Source organism: Callithrix jacchus, chromosome 8 (genome assembly GCF_049354715.1).
Source record: "Callithrix jacchus isolate 240 chromosome 8, calJac240_pri, whole genome shotgun sequence".
NCBI classification, from domain to species: domain Eukaryota; kingdom Metazoa; phylum Chordata; class Mammalia; order Primates; family Cebidae; genus Callithrix; species Callithrix jacchus.
This window is the reverse complement of record NC_133509.1, coordinates 92,680,463-92,705,946: the sequence shown is the minus strand read 5'-3', so window position 1 is coordinate 92,705,946 and position 25,484 is coordinate 92,680,463. Positions and strand designations below refer to the sequence as shown.

At 40.1% G+C, this 25,484-nt stretch overlaps 1 protein-coding gene and 1 long non-coding RNA gene across 5 annotated transcripts in view; one reads left to right on the top strand and one right to left on the bottom strand.

Annotated features, from left to right (window-relative positions):
* Nucleotides 1-25,484, top strand: part of ARMH4 (armadillo like helical domain containing 4) — a 200,317-nt gene that overhangs the window by 151,157 nt on the left and 23,676 nt on the right. The gene's annotated exons all lie outside the window — the stretch shown is intronic.
* LOC144577415 (uncharacterized) lies at nt 10,570-15,722 on the bottom strand. Its single transcript, XR_013521237.1, has 3 exons — nt 15,586-15,722; nt 11,382-11,464; nt 10,570-10,700 (listed from the first exon to the last, which is right to left on the bottom strand). It is a non-coding gene; the product is annotated as an uncharacterized LOC144577415 (long non-coding RNA).

Below are 25,484 nucleotides of genomic sequence, written 5' to 3'. Positions count from 1 at the left end.
CAACTTTTAATACAGATTCAGTGGGCACAGTTTGGGGAGGATAATCTACAAGGTCAATGTCACTGCTTCCTAGTTTTTCTTTGCCAGCAATATCTGGGTCTAAGACTTGCAAATGCCAGTGTTTAGCGGTCAAACCACGGTTTCAGAGGACCATCAGTTAATAAAGTGTAAAGATATTTTCAAAGTCTTTATATCCCCACCAGATCTTAACTAGTCTTTGCTTATGACAGTCAATTTATCTGTTAGAATTAGGATGAAATTGCCTTCCATGAGTTAGAATAAAGAGGCAAAGAAGTGTAGGGGGGTACGAAGCCAAGGACATGTGATTCGCCTCTTTGTGACAAAGAGTTATGAGGAAATAGCAGCAAAGCTGACTCATTAATGCTACCTTCGCTACCCTGTTTAAGAGAGTGTAGAGATGAATTACTCAGTCTTTTCAGTGTAGGCAGACGAATGAAAGAGTGGACAAAGTAGAGCTCAGGAAAAGTACAAGTAAAGACTTAACTGTGGTCGTGTTAATAATATCCAAAAATGAATCCAATATTGATTAAAACAGACTGTAATACAACGGACTTATAATACAAAGGACATTTTTCCTTTTTGCAGGTTCTAGGGGGGTTTTGTGTTTTAGTTTGTTTGAATCTCATTTTATTTTCTATGTATCGACGACATGGCTTAAACCTGTAAACATCCTCCTGACAGATCCTGTTACTTAGTTATTCAATTGCTTGAAATCTGGAGCTGTAGTCACAAGAGAGTCTATCAGTCTATCAAAAAAAACCAGGGAGTTCACATATAAAGCAGTGTCTAGGGCTTTATATGCTGTACACATCAAAGGGTGATACCTTTGGAAAAATGAACAAGAGTGTAAATTTTTTCCTATGCATTAATACCTACTGGCTCTGATCAAAGTCCATAGATTCTAGCTGGTCATTAATTCCCCATAAATGCCATACAAAGAGAGAATTACTGCTTCAGAGGGTTTTCAGTGGCACATTTTTGGTGAATGATGCAGTATGAACTGTTATTTACAAGGTACTTTTGAGATGACTAGTGTTAAGTATTAGTTGAACTGTTTCCAATAGTCTATTGGAAACCCTATCTACAGGCAGCAGCTGAAGAGACATTTTGAATCTATATTCTCTAGATCTTGGAAGTGCATACTGGTCATAAATGTTGGCTTTAATGTGAGCTCACTCTATGATAAAAGTTAGCATCCTTGTCAGGGCTCTTCTGAAATCTTGCCCCCTCCCCTCTTTCTACAGTGATATCACTGTCTAGGGTTGCACAGAATGTTTGGCAAAGTGGCCTTGCATCTGGCATTCATCGGGTCCCCTGGGAGCATGACTCTCCAGATCTATACATACCCTGGGAAACATACAACACCAGATGGGCCATTTGGCTTCTCCTGTTTCTAAAGATGCCCAGCCTGACCTGTGCTAATGTAGCTCTCTGCTGAAGATCACTTAAGCCCCACAGGCCCTTCTCTTTGCATCTTTAGAGAGGTTACACGCTCAACCTTAAACTGTCTGCTCTCTCTACCTCTGTCTACCGTAGTGTTCAGCTTATGAAGATTCCTGTCATAAGATTCAGTTACCACCTCCTTCATGAATCCTTAAGGACTGCCCCCAAGACTCTCCCCAACACCTCTCTTTCTATTCTGTGGACTATGATACAACATTCCTGTGCTTACTTCTTTAATTTTACTGCTTCACGAGTAAGCTGGCAATGAAAAACGATGGTGGAAAAATGCTGACTTTCCTACCTTTTTATTCTGGGGCAATTATTAGTCCAGTCAGCCATTTGTATCTGTGGGTTCTGCGTCCGTGAATTCAACCAACTGAAGATCGAAAATATTCTTTAAAAATTGTGTTAATATCTGTACAGGTCACAAAGATCTTGCTGATAAAACAGCATATGGTAAAAAGAAGCCAGCCAAATCCCACCAAAACCAAGATAGCCACAAAAGTGACCCCTGATTGTCCTCATTGCTCTTTATACTCTAATTATAATGCATTAGCATGCTAAAAGACACTCCCACCAGTGCCTGGATGGTTTGCAAATGCCATGGCAATGTCAGGAAGTTACCCTTTATGCTCTAAAAAGGAGAGGAACCCTCAGTTCTGGGAATTGCCCACCCCTTTCCCGGAAAACTCATGAATAATCCACTCCTTATTATTAATGAGTTTAGCACGTAATCAAGAAATAACCATAATCATAAAAATAGCCAACCAGCAACTCTTGGGGCTGCTCTACCTATGGAGTTGCCATTCTTTTATTCCTTTACTTTCTTAATAAACTTATTTTCACTTCAAAAAAATTGTATCCATACTGGATATGTACAGACTTTTCCTCTCGTCATTATTCCCTCAATAATATAACAGCTATACATGGCATTTATGTTATATTAGCTATTATAAATTATCTAGAGATGATTTAGAATGTATGGGAAGATGTGCACAGTTACATGCAAATGCTACACCATTTTACATCATAAACTTGAGCAGCCTCAGATGTTGGTCCTGGAACCAATTCCCCATGATACTGGGGATACTATATTATCTCCCTTTGCTGAAGAAAAAGTAAAAACTAGATTTGAACAGGAAAAAGAGAAATCAACCTTTGACACTCTGAAACTCCACACATTTGAGTTTGTGGGTGTACTGTGGTTGTTTTATCTTGCTTGTTTGAACTTTCACGTGGTGCAGAGTAAAGCTCTTTCTCTAGCAAGGTCTTCTCCTTGGTTGATTTGAAAGTGAGAGTGGTTGCAAAGGTGGTAGTGAGTAAGGGACAGCTGGGTCTTTGTACATTTGCTGCAGACTGTTAGATCTTGTGTTTAGAGATCATATGGTTCAGGTAACACTTTTACTCTAGAGGACACTTAGCTCCTGAGCAGCTAAATAGCTTTCACAGAGTTATAACCTGTGAGAATCCCTGGTCTTTTGTCTCTCAGTCCAGCATTCTGGTCACCACATTTACCTATCACACTCATTTCATTCACTTGATCTCTGTCCATCAAAATACACACACACACACACACACACACACACACACACACCCCTCTTTTCAAATATAGTGTTTTAGACAGGAGCACCACCTTTCGAACCGGTCATATCTAGGTTTGAATTATACTCAACACTAACTAGTTATATGACTTAATTAATTCATCCCTCTAAGCTGCGTTTTTTCCTCATCTGTAAATTTAAGATAATAGTTCATAAAGTTGTATGGATTAAATAATTTAATACATATGTAAATTGCTAAACAAATTGTATGGTACCTAAGTGTCCTGTAAAATCTCTGTCTCTACTCATATGTGCAAGGCATTGAGCCAGGTCAAAAAGTCAATGCAAAGGGGTACTTCTTATTTAAATAGGAAAATATCATACTTCTTATTGTATCTCTTATACAATTTCATTTAACATCACTCTGGTTATATCACATAGGTCATATACTATATTGGTTTGAGATCCTTTTTTTTTTCATTTTTTTTTTTTTTTTTTTTGAGACAGAGTCTTGCTCTATCACCAGGCTGGAGTGCAATGGCACAATCTCAGCTCACTGTAACTTCCACCTCCTGAGTTCAGGTGATTCTTCCGCCTCAGCCTCTCACGTAGCTAGGATCATAGGCGTGTGCCACCATGCCCAGCTAATTTTTTTGTATTTTTAGTAGAGACGGGGTTTCACTGTGTTGGCCAGGATGGTCTCCATCTCTTGACCTTGTGATCCGCCTGCCTCGGCCTCCCAAAATGCTGGGATTACAGGCATGAGCCACTGCGACCGGCTGAGATCCTTAAAGAAGAGAGAAGTTTATGTTTTTTTTCACATAAAAGTATGAGGTGAGCATTCCAAATTGGTAGGTGTTCTGCTCCACAGTTCATTCAGGGGTCCAGGATCCTTCTTAAGTTGTGCTCTGCCACCCAGTAAGGGCATTGTTGATGTCTGGGGTGCAGTTGGTGGGAAGGAAGGAGAATGGGAAGGAGGCACAGTTACTCCCTTAAGGTAAAGGCCCTGAGTTGCACATCACTTCCACTAACATTTCATTGACAACAGCATAGTCACAGGGCCACATCTAACTGCAAAAGACAAGAAAACTAACAGCCGGGCAACCCATGGCCAGACAGGGTTTTGTTGTTACAGCAAAAGGTGGGGATGGGTTTCAATGGACAACTAGCAAGCTTTACCTTAGAAAGCCAACACTGGTGAGGGGGTTGTGTGCATGGTAGAAAAATTAGTCAGGAGCCTGGTTTCTGACTCTTGTTCAGCCAGAGACGTGCATTATGACCTTGGCCAAATGCCTAACCCCTTGTACCTCAGTTTCCTTAGTATGAAGGAAGACCTGGGACTGCTATCTCCAAGATTTCTTCCAGTTGTATGAAGTCCTCACTGATTACCTTATCTCAATGGTTCCCTTTCTCCCCCTAAAGCATTTCTTCACTGTGCATCTCATGGGACATAAATAATATAACTTTATTTGCTAAGAGCTTTTGTTTCCTTTCATTAAACTATGGGCTTTGTAAAGCAACAAGTATATCATAGCATTTTGAAGGCATCAGAAGATCAAACAGTATATATAAGTTGGTCGATTGGTTGGTTGATAAATGTGAATAATTTGGAACTCATTTGATAAAGATACTATAGTTATGAAGTACCACAGAATGATTTTCTTTGGGAATGAAGCAGAGCCGAGAGAATAACCTCTAAGATATATTCTTTGCTTGAATGTTATGATTCTTTTTTTTTTTTTTTTCCTGAGACAGAGTCTCACTCTGTCACCAGGCTGGAGTGCAGCGGCACAGTGTTGGCTCACTGCAACCTCTGCCTCCTGAGTTCAAGAGATTCTTCTGCCTCAGCCTCCTGAGTAGCTGGGATGACAGGTGCACACCACCATGCCCAGCTAATTTTCGTATTTTTAGTAGAGACAGGGTTTTACCATGTTGACCAGGCTGCTCTCAAACTCCTGATCTCGTAATCTGCCTGCCTGCGCCTCCCAAAGTGCTGGGATTACAGGTGTGAGTCACTGTGCCTGGCCTTATAATTCTATGATTCAGCAGCTCTTTTTATTTATTTTTAAAAATTTTACTTTAGGTATATACTATATCTGGCATTTCTCCCCATGTTATCTCTCCCCACCCTCTCCTTCCCTCCCCACACCCTGCTGTCTCTCCCCTACCCACCCCCCAACTGCCTGCAGTGTGTGATGCTCCTCTCCCTGAGTCCACGTGTTCTCATTGTTCAACACCCACCTGTGAGTGAGAACATGCGGTGTTTGGCTTTCTGTTCTTGTGTCAGTTTGCTGAGAATGATGGTTTCCAGATTCATCCAAGTCCCTACAAAGGACACGAACTCATCATTTTTTTATGGCTGTGTAGTATTCCATGGTGTATATGTACCACATTTTCTTTGCCCAGTCTATCATTGATGGGCATTTGGGTTGGTTTCAGGTCTTTGCTATTGTACACAGGGCTGCAGTGAATGTATGTGTGCATGTGTCTTTATAGTAGAATGATTTATAGTTCTTTGGGTTATACCCAGTAATGGGATTGCTGGGTCAAATGGAATTTCTATTTCTAGATCCTTGAGAAATCGCCACACTGTCTTCCACAATGGTTGAACTAATTTACACTCCCATCACCTCTTTTTAAATTGGTAGAAATCCCATCTTGGTTTCCTTTGGTGGCATTCCCTCTAAAATATTATCATGAAGTTGAACTTCTGGATAAAAGTTTCCTCTCCTCCAGTGGCTTCTGCAAGGTCAATTTAATACACATTAAGCTTTAAAAGAAAATATTCTCACCTCTATGAATAGAGCTTTATTTTTAAATCCTTTAGCCTTTCAGGCAAGGGTCTGACTACTTACAGGATATTAAAATGCAGGACCATGTAGTTTGCTCAGCTTTTGAATCATATTTTGTACATTTAAATCCTAAAACAAATCCCTTAGAGATTCACTTTAAAAACAGTGTATTAAGCATTTATTCTATAAAAATCCAAGTCCCTGTTTTGAAGTCAGCCTCCATCAAGTTTGTTCCTGGTAGGAGTGACTAAGAACCAAATAAGTTCAGCAGTGCGTCTCCAAATTCTGTTGAGCATTTGAGTCATCTGGGCATCTGATTAAAGTGCAGATTCTGATTCAGGAGGTGTAGGGGGGTGACTGAGATTCTGCATTTTAACAAGCTCCCAGATGATGCCCTGATGCTGCTGGTCCGTGGACTGAGCTTTGAGCAAGGATGTAAGGAATATTTCCCATTTACATGACACTTAAAGATGTTCTGCTACTAGCTGATTAAATATGGGGTAATTATGTTGGCTCATATTACAGCGATTTGTATCTGTGATCCTTTTAAGATTGTAAGATCCTAACACCCAGGAAAGAGCCGTATTTATGCTACCTCACCTTCTCCTATAAATTTTGCATGCTTCCTTGTACTCCACAGGCCTTTGAAACTCGCTGTTAAGTGATAGAAAAGTGTAACTGAATGCTGTTTCATTCCACGTGGTGAGTAGAGGGTATACACAGCTCTTTGGCCTGAAACAGATTTGTTGCTTTCTCTCTCCGAATTAATATATGAGAGAAAATGCGGCCCCACAGAGAATGAATTGGAAATATTTTTTCTTAGGGCTTTATTTTCCTGTCTATAGCAGAGACTGTTGACGTATGCATTAGCAGATGGCTTGAGTAGTCCTCAGGGTTGGGGCAGTCACCGCAGCCATATGAAAGTTTGTATGGTGTTCCTCATTTAGCAGTGGCAGCATTGTATGTGCCTTTCTTAAAAATCCAGGTGTCAGGGAAAAGGTGACTCCATGGTCTGAACCAGGACACTTGGGAAATAATGAGCATATTTGGTTGCCCTGAACCAAACCCAAATGAAATTAAGGAATCTAAAGGGTGAAATGGTGAGATATGGAACATTATGTTTTTTTTTTTTTTTTCTGTTGGAGATGGAGTCCTGCTCTGTCACCCAGGCTGGAGTGCAGTGACACGATATTGGCTCACTGCAACCTCTGCCTCCCAGGTATAAATGATTCTCTTGCCTCAGCCTCCTGAGTACCTGGGATTACATTACAGGCACCCACCAAAATGCTCAGCTAATTTTTGTATTTTTAGTAGAGATAGGGTTTCACCGTGTTGGCCAAGCTGGTCTCGAACTCCTGACTTCAGGTGATTTTCTTGCCTCAGCCTCCCAAAGTGTTGGGATTACCGGCATAAGCCACTGTGCCCAGTCTGGAACATTATATTTTATATCTAAATTTTCAATTCAGTGTAGTACTGTGTGCGTAAATGGTCACATACAAATTGTATGTACTACTGCAGGCCTTCATAGTTTCACTGGCAAGTGATATTCCCACATGACTGCTTTTGGAAGAAGAAACAACATCCTTAGATATTATACAGTTAAGAAACCATATAGGTATAACCTTTCAGGTAGCTAAATCTTCACTGCCTATTCAGTATGGCTTCAGAGGCTTTCCTGTCACTCCGTTGGCCAACACAGAAACTGAGAGGAGTGGCACATGCCTGTGTTCATGCCAAAGAACCTGTGTGTTACCAGTCTCCAAAGGGAAGTGAAGTGAGGTTTATGTGATCATTCATGAAAAACCTGCTTAGCTCCATTCCCCACTTCGCAGACGGAGTCACAGACTGTCCTTGCCATCACTGGTGCTCTACTTAACCCTGAGCTCTGGGCCCAATAGATTAGGGTTTGATTTCTGGCCCCACCACTTACTGGGTCACCTTGTGTAAGTTATTTTGCTTTTCCGTGTCTTAGTTTTCTCATGTGTAAAATGGGGATAGTAGATTGAATACTTTGTATGGCATCTTTGAGAGGTACCAAGGTCACTAAATCTAATTATTATTTTCTTAACATCTCAACTCTGAGATGCCAAATCTTATTGGCTCTCTAGAGCTTAAAATTCAGCATATGATAGAATATTTATAAGCATTGTATGGCATAGAAAAGTGAAAAACATGACATAAGGACACATGTATGGTTGTCCCTGCGGAATGGAGTTGTGACTGATGTGACCTGCAGGACAGGTGAACATTCTCCGCTAACAAAAGTTATGGAAACTTAGGTGAGGAACATGCAGTGATAGAGAAGACAGTGTGCCTCCAGACACAGGGACTGCCTTCATGGTACTTACATTTTACTTGGGGTGGGGAAGGGACAGACATGAATCAAGTAATCCCCAGTCTCTAGGATATAATTATGACAAGTTCCATAAAGGAGATTAGGGGGCTAAAGATCTTCTACCAGGGGACTTGGCCTGATGGGGGTCAGAAAATGCTTTCCTGGGAATGTGTTTATGAACTAAGACATATAGAGAAGGGAAGTAGGGGCTGAGGAAGGGAATGGATTTGTGAAGGCTGGAGCCAGGAAGAAGTATTTAAAGACTCAGAGAAGCCCACTGGAGCCAGTGGGCTTCGGTACCTGGAGCCAGTAGCAGGTGCCGTAGAGGCTGGTGAAGCAACAGGGACCAAACCCTGCAAGACCTTGCTGTACAGGGTAAGGGCTTGGGATTTTATGCTGTGAGCAGTAAGGTGCTGTGGAATAGCATGGCACATGAAATAGGATAGAATAGCACATATGCTAATGCCCTACTTGAATTTTAAAGGCATCACTGTGGCTGCAGGATGTCTTATAAGGACTGCTATATAAAGAGTGGAAGTGGAGTGAAGAAGGAACAAGAATAGATGTGAGGAAGCCAGTGAGAAGCTTGTCACAATAGACTGGGCAACAGGAAAGATGGCTTTTACTGGGACAGGAAGAAGAGTGGATGGATTCAAGAGTACTTTAGAAGGTAGGATCAAAAGGTCTTGGTGGCTGATTGGATCTTGAGAGGGAGGGAAGGGAAGTGTTAAAGGTGACTCCTAGTTTTTGGCTGATGCAGGCGTGCAGGTAGGGGTGTTCTTGCTGAGATGAGAGAGAGGAACAGGGTAGAATCTGAGTTAGGGGAAGAGTTGGGGTGGGGAGGGGGAGCAATCATGAGTTCAGTTCTGGGTATGTCGAATTAGAGGTACATGAGAGACACTGAAGGAGAGAAATGTCTGGAGCTTGGAGGAGAGGCAAACTGGAACTATGAACTTTGCAGTCAGCATTGGAATGTAACGATGCCATGGGAGGTGGTGATAATGCTAGGGCAGAGGGACGAGGATAATGGCTTGGAATTGGACCCTGAAGAACTACCATAATTCACAGGTGAAGTAGAGTAAGTCGAACCCTCCAAAAGAGCTGAGGAGGAGCAGCCAGAGAGGTGAGGGAAACATGGTGTCACAGAAGCCAATGGAAAGAACTTTCAATATAGAGAGAGTGGTCGACTGAGGGAATGCACTCAGAGGCAAATGAACAGAAACACACAGCTCAGAAAAGAGAAACCTCTGAAGTCAGGAGACAGTTCAAATCAAGTATTTTTTAGAACATTCAAATCAAATACTTTTGGAATGAACCCTGCTCTTCTCAGATTCCTCCATTGTAAAATGGGATAGCAGGAGAGTTGTTTTGAGAACTGTGTGAGGTGTGTGTAAGATACTTAGTGCAGAGCTGGCACCCAGCTACTGGGTCCAGCAAATGGTAGCTGGTATAATAATGAGCACAGGTGTGGGAGGAAATGAACATAAGAGGAACAGGGATGTGGGTGTGCACAGGACACAGTCCCTGGTCTCCCTGGAGCTCAGTGTTTGTAGCTGGGAAGATGAAAAAGTTTAGGTGAATCTGAGGGAAGGACTTTGGATGATGGGCCAGCAGGGGTTGCAAATTCTGGGCTTAATCTGGTTGGGAGATAACCAGGGCCTATAGTGAGGTCAGGGCAGTTGGGGCAGGGTGGGGAGGGGATGTCAGAGAAACTCTGGGTAATTTATCAGGATGTTGGCAGCAGTCTGGAACAGAATTGAGAGGCTGAAAGTTGTTTTCAGAATTCAGGCTTAGAATAGGGTTCTCTCTCTCTTTCTGTGTATTTGAGTTGTTAACTAGATAATCAGGCCTTGCTGTCTTAGAGTGCTCTAGGAAGGAAACTCAGTTGGGGGAAGCAGCAGGCCAGTGTCACCTTGTTCCTCTTGATGGAAAGTGAAGACTGGAGACTAAGCCTGGAGGCTGGAGGGATTTCTAGAAGCCAAGGAGTGAGTTCATATAGACCTTTCAATTTGAAGAAATACAAATTAAATAAAAAATGGCTTCAGTCCAGATGATGCCCTAGAATGAAAAGGACATTTTAGTTGGGAATTTTTCTAGTTTTGCTTTTCTGTGTCTTAGTTTTCTCATGTGTAAAATGGGGATAGTAGATTAAGTACTTTGTGCAAAGTATGGTTTGGTGTAACAGATTATGACTTGTTTTATTAAAAGTTAAGGAGAGAGAGGCAAGATAATTGCCTCTACCCCATAAAGGTTCTCTGTATGAATATAGTGGTTATTCAAGTACAGGTACTTATTTTCTTTGGTGGAACTATTCCTTTTGCAATTTTGGCTGGGCTGACAGTTCCATCAGTTGAACATTCAGTAGTCTTGGCCTAGACCAGTGGTGTGCTCTGAATTGCGGACATTAGAATGAGTGAGTGTGGGTCTTACATCAGAGGTTCGTGTCATCTGTTAGATTTTCTAGCCTCCCCATTCTTGGGAGCCTGAAGCTACTGAGCAAAGATGAATCTGTTCACTCTGGAGAGGTAGCTTGTCCGATTTGGTATTTTCTGAAGTCATCAGCTGGCCCTAGAAATTGATGTGGTTAATTACATTGTCATCCTCTATGCTGCTCTTCAAACCATTTTCACCTGCTATGTTGCCCCAGATTTTGCATCATTGATGATCATTGGTAGGAACATACGAACAAATACTAGATTTGATAACACTCTTCCCAAAATAGATCCTTGAATCCCATACTGGTGTCTGAATCAGCCATAGTTGCATTCCCTAAAAGAGACATCACCTGACATTACAGCATAGAAAGAATAATAAATAAGAAATCTTTCCTTTAATTGTATAATTTCCCTTAAATCATGTCTTTCATCCCATTTCATTTCTAGTTGTGACATGATGTCACATAATGTTGATACCACTAAGATGTGGAAGAGTTTAATGCCAGACATTCTACCTGGCAAACAAGAACAGGTGGTTTCCAGCAGCTGAGGGGGGGAAATTGGGGAGCTGTTGTTCAATGGATATAGCATTTCAGTTTTCTAAGATGAAAAAGTTCTGGCTATTTGTTGTTGTGGATATACTTAACACTGTTGACCTGCACACTAAAAAGGGTGAAGATGATAAATTTTACATAAATGTTATATATTTTTAAAACTGCAATTAAAAAAAGACAAGCAACAAAACAGAAAAAAAGAAACAAACCTCAACACCAGGCAAGACTGAGTCAACAGCCCAGCTCTTCTTGCTCCTTACCTTCAGGCCTATTGCTCTGGGAGCCATCACAGATCTTCATGTCTGTGCCTTGTTTCCTTATGTTCCTCCCTGATCAATTGCTCCTATGGGAGAGTGTAGTTACTCACGTGAGTGATTGGTTTGCCACTAACTCTCACCAGGTCAAATGGGTAGAGAGAAAGGAAGGGATGAATTTGAGTAGTATAAGGATAGGGCTTTGAGGACTATGGTCCTCCTTAGACTGGTGTGACCTGATCTGTGAAAAAAGCAGCCAGAAGTTCTACTCCAGTGTCTAAGGACCTATCAGGAGGGTCTGTTTGTCCCTGCCCGCTTCCACAGCACTGCATCTGCAGGACTAGACAGAGGGTTGCCCTAACAGCATTTGCTTTCCCAGTTGAAAGAGCAAAGCACAGAGGTAAAAGCTATCGGGAAAATGCTTCACTTGAAGCCAGCAGTTTAGAAGGTGAATGTCATGCTGTGGGACCTCAGATGCACACCATAGACAAATTACTGGGAAATCCAGGTTTGATTCAGTTGTTTCAATTCTTTATGTGAGAACCTAGATGGAGAAAAAAAGCCTTGACCAAAAATGCTTCTGAGTAGATCATTCACACTATAAGCCAAAGGAACATTGAATCATAAGGGAAATAAACTAGGATTTAGGATTCAATAGTTGAGACACACAAAAAAGAAGTGTTATTTTTTTGAGCAGTAGTGGAGGGGCCCAGCCTGTGAGAAGGATAAGCTTACTGTGTCCCACCGTCATGCCTCCAAGTCATTCATTTTAACAGTCCAGGGAGCAAAGTGAGTTCTCTCCATGAGTTTCAGTAGCAGTAAAAGTTCTCCCTAATTAATGTTTTTGTTTATTTTATTTTTTTTGTGACAGCCACCTCTGCCATCATGGGCACTTAACTACTTGTCTTATATTAATTCTTATGAGGGCTTCCCTGTGAGACTACGCTCCTTGAAGGCAGGACCTGGGTCATAATCATCTCTGCATCCATCCTCCAGCAAGTCTGCAGAAAAAAGCTTAATCAAAGGTTGATTGAATCACCCCAGAGAAATGACATGGGCTGTTCAAGTTCAAAACATTTGATTCTTCTGACTGTAATTCTTTGTTTTTACTTTGTAACCTAAAATACATTTTTCTTTTGGTGCCAAAACTATTTTGCATTAAAGTTACTGCTGAAATAGACAGGAAAAAAAGATCTTTGAAAATAATGTGCAATTGACAATCTATGATTATGACATTTTTTATACTTCAGAAACAAGTATATCTTACAGCAGTGAAAGAATCATCTATTCTCTGTGGCACAGTTTTGATTTTCCTTAAATTTCTTTCTCTCTCGTCAGTGAGGCTTTATGCTATTTTGATCAGAAGTTCAGTGAGTTCACTGTCCCATTTATGAAATAAAGAGTTTAATTATGGGTGCAAAGCATTTCCTAGTTGCTTTTGAGTGACTTTCTCACTTCTAACCCAATGTCAGTCACTTACAAAGATTATTTTCCTCTGCTCTCTCTTGTCTTTGTAGGTCATATGTTTCTCTCTTGTTTTGCCCCTTGCTTATACTCACATTCTTTGTTTTTTTCCTTCCCATTTTCAACATTTTCCTCATGCTATTTTTCTTAGTTGTTCCCTTCAAAGAAAATTGCTATTCTATTAGAAAGAGTGCCAAGTTCTCAAGAAGCAGACAAGCATAAAGTGCTGACTGCCAAGGTGAACGCTCAGCAACTTGAAGGGCAGGAGAAAGCCATAGTGGTCAGTGTTACGGCAATGCCTCTTATCATCACCACACAAATCCAATTCTCCTTTTAGGCAGCCTCCTATTAATTACATCCAAATCAGCTTTTCGGAAAGCAAATGACATTCATTAAAGTCACACAACCATTTAATCTTCTTGCTTCATCTGTGATTGAGTCCATAGCAACCTGATGTAGCTTGATGCCTTTATATTTTTAGAATAAAAGAAGCAAATTTAAGTTAGTAAAGATCACTTATAGGCCCAGCAGAGGACAAGATAAAAGATGCAGTTGTCTTTGATAAGGGACCTTGGGTTTTTCCCATTATGAGCTTTTGAGACTCTAACTCTCCAGAGATTCCAGTGTCACTTTTGCCTCTTTTGTGAGGGGTCCTTTTGGACAACATGTATGAGTTCATACTCAGTTGATGAGAATTCCTTTTTGCAGGATTCCACTGGAGCTAAATTGGTAACTTGAACATTTTCCTCCCTGTCGTGCTCAAGGCTGCAGGCATTTTCCTGTTCTGCTTAGAGAATATTTCTAAGCTCCGCCTCACTCTGCTTCAGACCTGCTCACTGTCTGGTTTCCTTGGTTTCTCTTCTTTGCCATCTACCCATATCTTTCTACTTTAACTAGCTTTTCTGGATGGATGCTTATTTGGTGGTTTGCTTGACTTATGACCTGGAGACTTGGTGGTTCCCTAAGACTTTTTTTCCTATTCCTGTGCAGTGCGACCTCCCATCCTTTACCCGAGCACCTTAATTACTACACCTGACACCAACCTGGATTCATTGCTGCAGATTCCTACTTGTTGGGAGCAGAGAGGAGTCAGACTGTATCATTAATTTTGGATTGTGACTATCTCATCTGAAAAGTATATGTGGCTAGGAGGAGAGCATAGGCTCTGGAGGAGAGCATTAGTCTCCTTGGGTTCAAATCCCAGGTCTGCCACTTACAAGCTGTGTGATTTTGGTCAAGAAGCTTAACCTCTCTTGTCTCATGTCTCTCATCTGCGCAATGAAAATAATGGTTGTACCTACCTTATAGGGTTGAAATGAAGAGTAAACAAGTTGCTTTATGTAAAGGGCTTAGAACAGTGTGTCTGCTACATAGTTAGCACAATATGTTTTAACTATTACTAAGACTTTAAAACCCACATTCAGGAAACTCTGACTGTCAGCAATAAGGCAGATGGATTAGATCAATGTGTGTCAGAGGGCGATCCAAACACTTACTGTGAGATGTTTTAAATCTTGTGCTCCCATTTGGATGAAAATGTAAACACATCAAGATAAGCATATTTTTGGATGATTTGGATGACTCTTCATAGCCGAGAAGGCCATGTTATTAGAAAGCCTGCATTTTCATTGCGTTTATGGTCACATTATTATGCAGTGAAGGCCGTGACATTGAGACGGGCTGCAAGGAAGGCCTAGCTTTGGTTCTTAGAGAAAAGAGTGGAGGGGGAATAGAGTCTCTCCCAGCACATGTAATCTGAGCCTGTCAAACTGTTAGAGACCAGCTCTGTAGCAGTCAATACGTAGCTTCGTTTTAGTGACTGGTGCACTAAAACAAATTTGGGTTTTATTGGGATTTTACTTAATTTATGAATTTGTTTTGGTTTTATAATAATATAAAAGAGCTATCAGGATTAGGAGTTTTATGTAGGCTTAGGGTTACATTTATTTAGGTAACATTTCAATACAAATAATTTGTTAGCCCTGGAGGGCCATAAGAATTTTTATCTTGTTAAAGGAGACTGTCCAGATATTTCTCAAACCTGGGCAAGATGAGACGACTCTGTGCTTCCCAAATGCCAGTGTATGAATTGTGCTAAGAAGGTGGTAAAAGAAAATCCCTTGGGAAATTTGTTAAAAATACAGGCGCTTGGGCTGTATCCTGCAGTTGCTGAGCTGGGCCAGTGAACCTTTATTTTTGCTGAGTTGCTCAGGTAATTTTGCTAAGCAACAGGTTTGGGCTCTTTGAAGTAGATGGTCTTTCAGTGTTCTTCATAGCCCTGGGGTTTTAAGATTCAGTGTCTTCATCTTCGAAATTGAGATAATGGTACTTGTCCCTTTCTTACTGCACAAGGGAGTAGCAAGCATTAATGAGGCAATTTTCATAAGTGTTTTTGGAAGAAAAGTACAATTTAAATGTAATATATTGAGGCCAGAATTGAACTAGATCATCTCAGCATGCAAATTGTTCCCTTAGAACAAAGAGGTGACTCAGGTCATTAGAATGCCTCAGCAAGTCGATTTCTGCTACCAGGGGCCCAGTTTCCAAAAGCGTTGGTCCATCTCTAGCATGGAATCAAGCCCCATAAAACCTGGTCCATTACCATGGGATTTGCAAATTAGCAACTTGGTGTTCACAGAGGCCGGAAGGCTGGACAGGAATGTCCTTGGTGAGGAACCTGTGCTTATTGTATTACACTACTTTCCTTGGGCTGCCACAACAAAAGACCATAAACTGGGTGGCTTACCGTAAGAGAAATGTGTTCTCTCCCAGTTCTGGTGGCTGGAAGTCAAAATCCAGGTGTCAGCAGGGTTGGTCCTTCTTGAGGCCCTGAGGGAGAGCCTGTTTCATGCTTCCTTCCTAACTTCTGGCTGTGCCTGGTGATACTTGTCATTACTTGGCTTGTAGTTTGCTCACTCCAATCTCTGCCTTCCTTGTCAATGGCTGTCTTCTTCTTGTGTGTCTCTGTGTATTCACATGGCATTGTTCTCTGTGTGTCTTGTTCTCATCAGTCATATTCGATTAGGGGCATATCCTACTCTAGTATGACCTCATTTTAATTTAATTATGTCTGTGACCACCCTAATTCCAATTGGGTCACATTCTGAGGGACTGGGGGTTAAGCCATTGACATAAATTTTTAGGAGACAAAATACAACTCACAACACCATGTTTCAATATACTTAGGGAAATGTAGGAAACTTTACATGCCTGAATGATTTTTTTTTTCCAAAAATTGATTTGAAAGGCAGGGGGCATTACCCCTTAGAAACCATCTTCTATGTCACAATGAGGTTTCTGGGGCAGCCCATAACAACTGATTTAGTTCACAATATACCAGAAGTAGAATTTCTGCTAAGGGTTCTATAGAACCTAACCAATGCACCAGACAAAACCTTGGAGGGCAAATATATTCCTGGTTTCAGTTTAGGGTGCTTATTTGACCCAGCAATCCCATTACTGGGTATATACACAAAGGAATGTATGTAATTCTATCATAAAGACACATGTACATGTATGTTCACTGAAGCACTATTCACAATAGCAAAGACATGAAAGCCACCTAAATGCTCATCAGTGATAGACTGGATAAAGAAAATATGCTACATATATACTCTGGAATACTCTGCAGCTATAAAGAAGAGCAAGATAATGTCCTTTGCAGGAACATGGATGGAGCTGCAGGCCATTATCCTAAGCAAACTAACACAGGAACAGGAAACCAAATATTCCATGTTCTCACTTATAAGTGGGAGCTAAGTGATGAGAACACATGGATACATAGAAGGGAACAATAGACACTGGGGCCTACTTGAGGGTGGAGAGTGTGAGGAGGGAGAAGATCAGAAAAAAACAACTGTCAGGCACTAAGTTTAATACCTGAGTGACAAAATAATCTGTACACCAAGCCCCTGTGACACAAGTTTACCTGTATAACAAATCTGCATGTGTACCCTTGAACCTAAAGTAAAAGTAAAAATAAAATCAATTTAGGGTGCTAAGAACGTAATTTTCCTCATCAGCTCCACTGACTCTGGTGGGTCTTAGAAACTTCATACTTGTGTTTATTTCTTTCTTGGTTCTTCTGTGTTACTTTACATTTTTTGTTGTTGTTTTTGTTTCAGATTTTGGTTCTAGTATTACTTTTTATATTATTGTTGTACCTGAAATCCCTTGTGGAAGGAACGGAGAATAGGGAAGTGAAATGCTCTGTACTATGAACAATTATACCTCGCTATCTCGTATCTTAATTTCTCTATTGGGTATGAGGAATTCTAATGCATTTACTTCATAATAATAGTATTGAGTCAGAGGGGCTCTCAGGAATGAGAAGCAGGAAATTCTGATAGTTGACTTTGTGTATCCTTCAGATCGTATTCTTGAAACAGTTTTTGTGCTGGCGGTATGTCTCAGCCCTGTTCTTTTACTCCAGGCTCCTTAATGAGCCACTGTTATCAGTTCAGGGAGGCTGATCCCTGGACTTAACCCTCTTGGCCCTTCCTTTATATTGCAAAGAGTTAAAGGGAAAGATTTTATTTTTAAAAAATAATCTCTGCAAAGTCTTTTCCTGAAACCAAGTGGTAGATATTGGTGAAGTGTTATAAAAATGCAGCATGTTCAAGTATCTTCAGAATATCAGTTCTGAATAAATGGGTAAACAGGCTTTCTCTTTCCCTTAATTCAAAGGGATTGTGTTAGTTCAGGTCCTCTGATAAACAGAGGCAAGATGGGATTACTTGTGCCAGAGATTTATAGGGAGAAACACCTGGAAAGGATAAAGAGAAGGGAATAGGAGTGGGCGGGGAGAGCACTCAGATTGCAGTGCGAGACTGACGGCTGTGAAAGGAGAGGTGGCAAGGAGGACGGAGAGGAAGGCTCAGATGACAGTTCAGTTCTGAGTGTTTTTGCCAGGCTCCTTGTGAGTTCTGGAGCAGAAGTTGCCGACTTGAATACTCCTGTGTCCCACAGGAATGGGTCTGCCTAAGTACCCTGCTGTGCTCAGACATTGCCTGGGAGCAGTCTGGGGGGAGCGTGGACACTGCACAAATGTAGTGGTGGCTCCAGGGGTGGAGGTGGGTACCTGGGACTGTCGGTTACCTGTGCACCCCAATGGCGGAAGAGCTATGCAGTGCATTTCCATGGCTTTCTTAGGGATCTCCCTAGGGGCTCATGACCTCAAAGGGTAAAAATTGCATTCTTATTTTCAGTAACTTCTAACTGAATTTCAGTGTTTTGTCTAATTAGTCACGATGCAGTATATGCGTCTTTGTCACCAATAAATATTGCAAATAATTTCATATCACATTATAGTTGTCACAGATAACTCAGAATATCATGTATGCTCATCATTACTTTGAAACTGTAACGGTTATTAGACCTACCACTAGATCTTTTTATTTTATCAGATAGTACAAAGATGTATTTATATTTACTATTGTATCAGAAATTTTAAAAATAATTTGATAATGGAATTTGAGTATTTCTTTAAATGTTTCTTTAGAGTTTTATGTATTTTATTTTATGCATTTATAAATAGTGTTCTAAGTAGGGATTCATAGTCTTCATTAGATAGTCAGATGGATCCATAGCACAAAAATGATTAGGAAGCCCTCCTGTAGTTGGTATTCAGTAGGACCACATTATTTATATTATTCCAATAGATTTGTCCTTCATCGGGCTCCTAATGTGTGAGAACAATAGCCTCAGTTCTTATTAGAATGTATTATGGTAGAAGATGATTTATGGATTTAACCAGTAGTGTCCCCCGCATGCCAGGCCTTCTCTGGTGCTGGAGCTGCAGCGGTGAGCAAAACAGGTAAGTCCTGTCTGGGTTCTCCAGATGACAGATCCAGCGTAGGGCCCAGAACAGACCTCTCCAAGGAACGGCCCTTTAAGCTGAGTCTGAAGACTGAGCAGGAGTGAGCTGGGAGAAGAAAAGTGAAGACAGAAGGAAGAGTAAGTGAAGGTTTTGAAGTGGGGCGCTCAGCTCATTGTGAGAACTGAAATCATGCAGGGTCTTGGTAACTGAGTGAAGGTCAGACTTTTTCTTAAGGGCAGTAGGAAGCTTAGAAGGGGTTTTAATCAGGGGCGATGTGATCAGAATGCCTTTCAAAATGTTGCTTGGAAAGAAACGAGACGCCCTCGTGGAACTAAGGTGAAAGTGAAGGTGGTTGGAAGCATATGATACGAGAAAACAATGTCAGGGAGAACTTTTCAGTTATTTCTGTCTAATTTCTGTTGAAGATTTCTTTTTGGCTCTGTGCAGATGTCTGGACCCTAAATTTCAATTTGTTAGTGTATCAGATGTTGCTTTAACATTTTGGAAGCATTTTTCTTAGAGCTGAGATGGCTTTGGTAGCTGCAGTTCTTGCCGAAGTCTGCTGCAAGGGCCTCTCTGGGAGCATAAAACCTTGCACAAATCTTGGAAAAATATTTCTCTGTAATGTTGGACCACGGAGAACGTGGCTGACTTGGTTAGGTTCTCTGAGTGTACATTTGTAACTCGATGCAGCATTAATGGACTTCTACGTTAGGAAGAAAATAAACTTACCATTAATAATGTACATGGTTATATTGCCAATTAAACAAAAGCTCTGGCTGCCTCTTAGTAAGAAACTTGTAAATGGGTTCAAGGATTGTTTGTTGCTGGGTAAAAACAAATCCATTTTGGTTGATGACTAATTCAGGGCCATGCACAGTTAGGTAACTCATAAAAGTGTATGAAAACGAGTCTCTGGGATAATCAGATTTTATTTCTAGTGTCTAATCGATGCTCAGAGCTTTGGGATTTAATTATGTCTGCTGAAAAAATACAATTCAATTTCTCTTCCTCCCTTTTAAGCCTAACTGCACTCTTCATTTTAATTCATAAATATGTAACACTTTATAGTTATTTTCTGGCAAAGTACCTGGTACCCATTAGATACTCAATAGAAGTTGGTTACATTACTGAATTCCTCTTCTAACTAAATGAAAACACATATCAAGTAATAAACCTAATTCTACTTCTGGGTATATACAGAAAAGAATTGAAAGCAGGGTCACAAATAGGTATTTGTACATCCATGTTCATAGTGGCATTATTTATGGTAGCTACAATGTGGCGGTACCCTAAGTGTCCATTGATGGTTGTATGGATAAACAATATATAGAGAAATATTATTCTGCCTTAAAAACGAAGGAAAATTTGACATATGCTTAAATAGAAAGGAAATTCTGACATATGACATGGATGAAACTTGAAGACATTATTCTAAGTGAAATAAGCTCATCCCCCAAAGACAAATACTGTATAATTTCACTTATATGAGGCATCTCAGGTAGTTCAATTCATAAAGACAGAATGCTGGTTACCAGGGGCTAGCGGGCAGGGAGAATGGAGAGTTTTAAAAAATGGGTATAGAGTTTCAGTTTTACACGATGGGAAGTTCTGGAGATGGATGGTGCTGATGACATTATGGCATTATGAAATAGACACTAGTTAATTCCATGGAATTACATACTTGAAAATGGTTAAGATGGTCAATTTTATGTCACATTACCACAATAAAAAAATTGGAAAATAAACACAGCTATGGTTTTGCTTCTTGTTCCTCCATTTTTGGCCTAGTGGTTGACACTGCACATTTTACAATTACTCCAGAGAAATAAATAATTTAAGTGAGAAATTGTTTCAGTAAGAGGACTTCCTATTTCTGGCCATCTAGACTGGCTGGCTTGACTGTAATGCTGGGGAGCAGGGGGTGCAGCAGGTGAGTATCACATGGGCACTGAGGCAGGATGGGTCGAGTATGTGTGGATGGAATCTGAGTTCTACTCTCTCCCCTCTCTGTGGCACCCACCCAGCTTCCAGGAGGGCCCACATAGCTTCTTTACCTCATCCTCTATCACTTAGCACAGTCCCTTAGTGTCTTCATGCACTTAGTATAATGTGTTCAAGGTGCATCAAAACTTCATTTTTTGTAGAGTGTATCAGAACTCTGTTTCTTTTTATGGCTGAATAAGATTCCACTGTGTGTCTATACTGCATTTTGTTTATCCATCAATCTGTTGATAGACATTTGGGTTATTTCTTCCTTTTGGCTACTGTGGGTAGCTGCTATGAACATTCGTGTATAAGTATTTGTTTGAGGACCCATTTTCAGTTCTTGTGAGTATATATCTAAGAGTGGAACTGCTGGGTTATATGTCAATATTTTGTTTAACTTTTCGAGGAGCAGCTGAAGTTTTTCCACAGTGGCTGCATCATTTTATATTTATATTCCCACAAGCAATGTAGGAGGGTTCTAACTTCTCTTTGTCCTCACTAACACTTTTAAGTTTCTCTTTTTTTTTTTATGGCCTTCCTAGTGGATGTGAAGTAGTACCTCCCTGTGCTTTTGATTTGCATTTTCCTAATGACTAATGATGTTCAGCATTTTTTTCTTGGGTTTATTGGCCATTTGTATAAACGCTACAATGTGGATAAACCTTAAAAATATTCTGCTAAATGAAAGAAGCCAGACCGAAAGGTCATATGTTGTATGATTCAAAAATTTATATGAAATGTCCAGAATAGGTAAGTCCATAGAGACAGAAAGTGGTTTAGTGGTTGCCAGGGACTGGGGAGAGAGGGGAATGGAGACGGCCAGCTTATGAGTCTGGGGTTGCTGTAGGTTTTTTTTTTTTTTTTGGTGTGGTGAAGGGTGATAAAAATATTTTAGAACTAGATAGAAGTAATGGTTGTATTACACTGTGAAAATGCAAAATGTCACTGAATCACACACTTTAAAGTGGTCAATTTTATGTTATGTGAATTTTACTTCGATAAATTAAAAAAACACCTGGTTAGAAGTTGAGTCTGGATTTCTGGTTCCAGCAGCATGGTGGACTGAGTGACTGTGGATTTCTACATCCTGATATAAACATAGAGAAGTACTGGATACATTACAACAAAATTTTTAAATATCCAACTGATGTTGGAAGGAAATCTGTTGTTGCCAGTGGAGGCAACTTGAAGCCTGAGCACTGGCCTCCTGCACTGCAGCTGTGGTGTCCTGGCGGGGACACTGGACCAAATGTAATGGTGGGATGTTTAACACCAACATGGCATCAAGAGATGTGGCCTTGGCTGATGGAGGGCAAGGAGTGGGAGCGGAAACCCCTGGACAAAGAAAGCACTCTGGAAAAACTGCCCCTCAGCAAAAGAGGGTCTGGAAAAGTTATTTGCCAGAAAGCCGGAGGAACATCAAAGGAGCACCTCTGTTTCTGGGGCTCGGAGTGGGAGAGAATAAGAGACATGAAGTCCCAGCCTTGCCTTCATGACACAAAAATCCCCAACTCAGAGATTAATGTACAACCCAGTTCCAGGTGGGTGAAGCTCCTGGTGTGCTCAGCACAAGCAAACAAGAAATTGTTCATTTTTAGTGACACTTCTGCAATTCAGGATGTACAGGATTCCTATGGCAAAAAAAAACACCTTCCATGAAAAATAAGTTCACATGAAAAGTTACAGGTCACACAAGGAAACAAATGTTTCAGCAGGAGGGAAAGTAAGTAAATGTAACAAACAGGTGGGTAGCATCTTAAGAACCTGGCCAAATGGAAGCATGTTTCTAGTGACTAAGGAATGAGGAAGTTAAGATTGGTTGTACTTCTTCATATATAGTTGAACAGTTGCTACCAGGGGTGTGTGACATACTTGCTTAAGGTATTAAAAAAGGGGAAAGACAGAGTCTGGCCTATTCACCTGCTATCCTATAATGGTCTGTCAAGTTTCCTAAGGATCAAGAACTCAGGAAACTTTTAAGTAATCCATTTAGATGGCAGCAAAGTTCTGCCTTTGAGCATATTAACTGTAATGCTTTTGATGTATAAAAAGCTGTGCATTTAATGTTTTTGATGAGTTTGGGGACAAGTATACACCCCTGAAACCATCACCACTGAGGCCATAAACATATCCATCACCTCCCAAAGTTTTCTCTTGTTCCCTTTATTATTATTATTTGTTGTAGGAAGACTTAACATCTACTCAGTGGATAGAACATGAGCTAAATTTTCTCAGCACACACACAGGTAACTGTGTAGATGTTAATAGATATGTTAATTAGTTTGATTGTGGTGATCATATCTACCTATATCAAAACACCAAGTTGTACACCTTTAAAAATAATCTTATTTTAACAGAGATAGCCTATGACTTCAAGACACCATGAAGGGTCACACCAGCCTCTCAATACCAAAAACTAAAGGGAGATGTCTTCCCTGAATGAGGAACTAATAGAATTAATGTTCTAAATTAGAAAATGAAAATGAAACAAAACTTCAGAGGATTCCATCTTCTTCTAGCCATTACCAACTCAGGGTTACAAATATCTCCTTTAAATAAAACTCAAAACTGCAACTTAAAAAAAACTACCCTTTTATCAGCTAAAGTAGATTTTAAGTGTACAATACAGTATCATTAGCTATGGGCACTATGCTGTATAATAGATCTCCAGAACTTATGTATTTTACATAATTGAAATGGTCTACGCTTTAATCATCAATGCTCAGGTGTTATTAACCAAAGATTTGCCTTAATCTCTCTTGAGTGTGCAGCTTGGTATTTGCCCATTATTGTGAGGAGTGAAGATTATGAACTGGTAAATGGAAATTTTAGAAAACAAACCCCAGCACTTCCTTGAAAACCACTTTAGTACTTATTTACCACTCCACTTCTAATTGATTTTATCTGCTGGCTGAGTCAAGGCACTAGGGAGGTGGGAGCTTCCTGTTGATTAAATAGAATCATGTCAGCAACTCCAGCTAAGGGCCAATGGCAAACAAGAGACTAGAGCCACTTGGTTGGTAGGCCATCTTCTCTTTACCTTGGCCCTATATTCAAACCATGGCTTTTTATCAGTGGAAGCCCCCAAATTTACATAAAGGAGAGGAATACTTCCAACCTTGTCTTGATGCTAAAATGGTTTATTATCTTACATAAAATTGAGAATGAGGAAGGACTGAGAGTAGAGCTGATGGGCTTTATGGTTGCTAAAGCCTCAGTTATATCTCAAGATAGAAAATTTTTAATTCAGCAGATCTGGTGAGCAAGTTACACAAATCTGACTTTGTACTGGAAGCTTGATGATTCTGAACTTCAGAAAGCAGTATACTTTGTGTTAAAAGTAAAGTATGAAGGCAAAACTAATTTCTTTTTCACCAATGGATTGAAGATCAGGTAGTGCAAATGTAAAAAGAGATCTCATGAGAATGAGAATTTCAGGTCCCCTGAGCATGCACTTCATCCTGCTGGGTAAAATACAGATCAGAAACCTTGGTGCTCAGCAGAACTTTTCAGGGTGCTTAGGTAAAGAGCAGTGATTTTTTTTCCCCTCATGATCAGGCATAGTGGGAGGCGAAGACAATTTTTTTCTCCCCTGGTGAATAATGGGAAGCAATGTTGTACATTATTGCTTCCCTTTGGGGGAAGAAAAAGGAAGACATATTGAGGGATACTTTCTTCATCACTTATGCATCATATATTTCCCTATGGTTGAAGTTCATGACAGCCTTCCCATCACAAGAGTGGTGACAATATGGTGTACAGCTTATCAGTATTATTAGCACTAATAAAGAACCCTGGCAGGATGTACAGTTGATTGCAGGACATTTTCTTTGCATCTTCCCAGTAGGTATCTGGTATCATTCATAAACTTGCAATTAACTAAAGACATTCTTAATATTACTTGAAAGTAGAGATTAGGGTATCTGGGCTCTTTGCATCCTTCTTTGTGTAAATATCAGTGCAGAGCTTTCAGAATTAATTTTGTTTTAGATACATGATTAATGTTCACTTAGCCTTATGCAAAGAAGTGGGTCATTCTGTTTATTGGAATCTTGCTGTTCTGTAATTATGTGAAGAGAAAATGACTACAGATAGAGTTTCTGTGTGATTTTGAAGCAGGTAAATTTAGCATCATTAGAGAATAATTCGTAGCTAGAAAAACTCAAGAGTCTTTAAAAAATGCAGATAATACTTAAAACTTGGTAAGTTTTGTTATTCTTAAGTGTGTTATGTAAGTTGGAAAAAACTTCATTTCTTGGGTTAGAAATAGCACTTATGTTAAATAACAAGAAGGAAAAAGAGCTGGTCTCCATTTATTTCTTGACACTGTAGAAATACTGTAATTGAGATTTAGTTACTTATGCTTGGAACAAAGAACTATGTTCTGATATTTATTTAGGTGGGGCATGCATTTCTTTTTTCATTGATTAAGATAAAATCAAGTTTCTCACCTTGAAATATGTGATATTGAAAATTTTTCTGTTAGAGAGACTATATTTTTAACTCTTTCAAAATTCAATGGAAAACTAAGGAACTTAGCTATGAAGTATGTCTTATACAATGCTATATGGGAAGACTATATTTCATAAATTCAGGGAGCCTAAAATTCTTCAGTTAAAATTAATTTAGATAAATAGGGATGGCTTCTACGTTGAACTTGGCCAGTTTGCTTGCCTTCCTTATATGCCTTCTTCTGTTCATTTTAATGCAGGCACATTTCATTTTATTGTACTTCACTTTATTGTACTCTGCAGATATTGCATTTCTTAAAAATTGAGGGTTTGTGGCAATCTGTACTCAACAAGTGTATTGGCGCAATTTTCCCTATAGCATGTGAT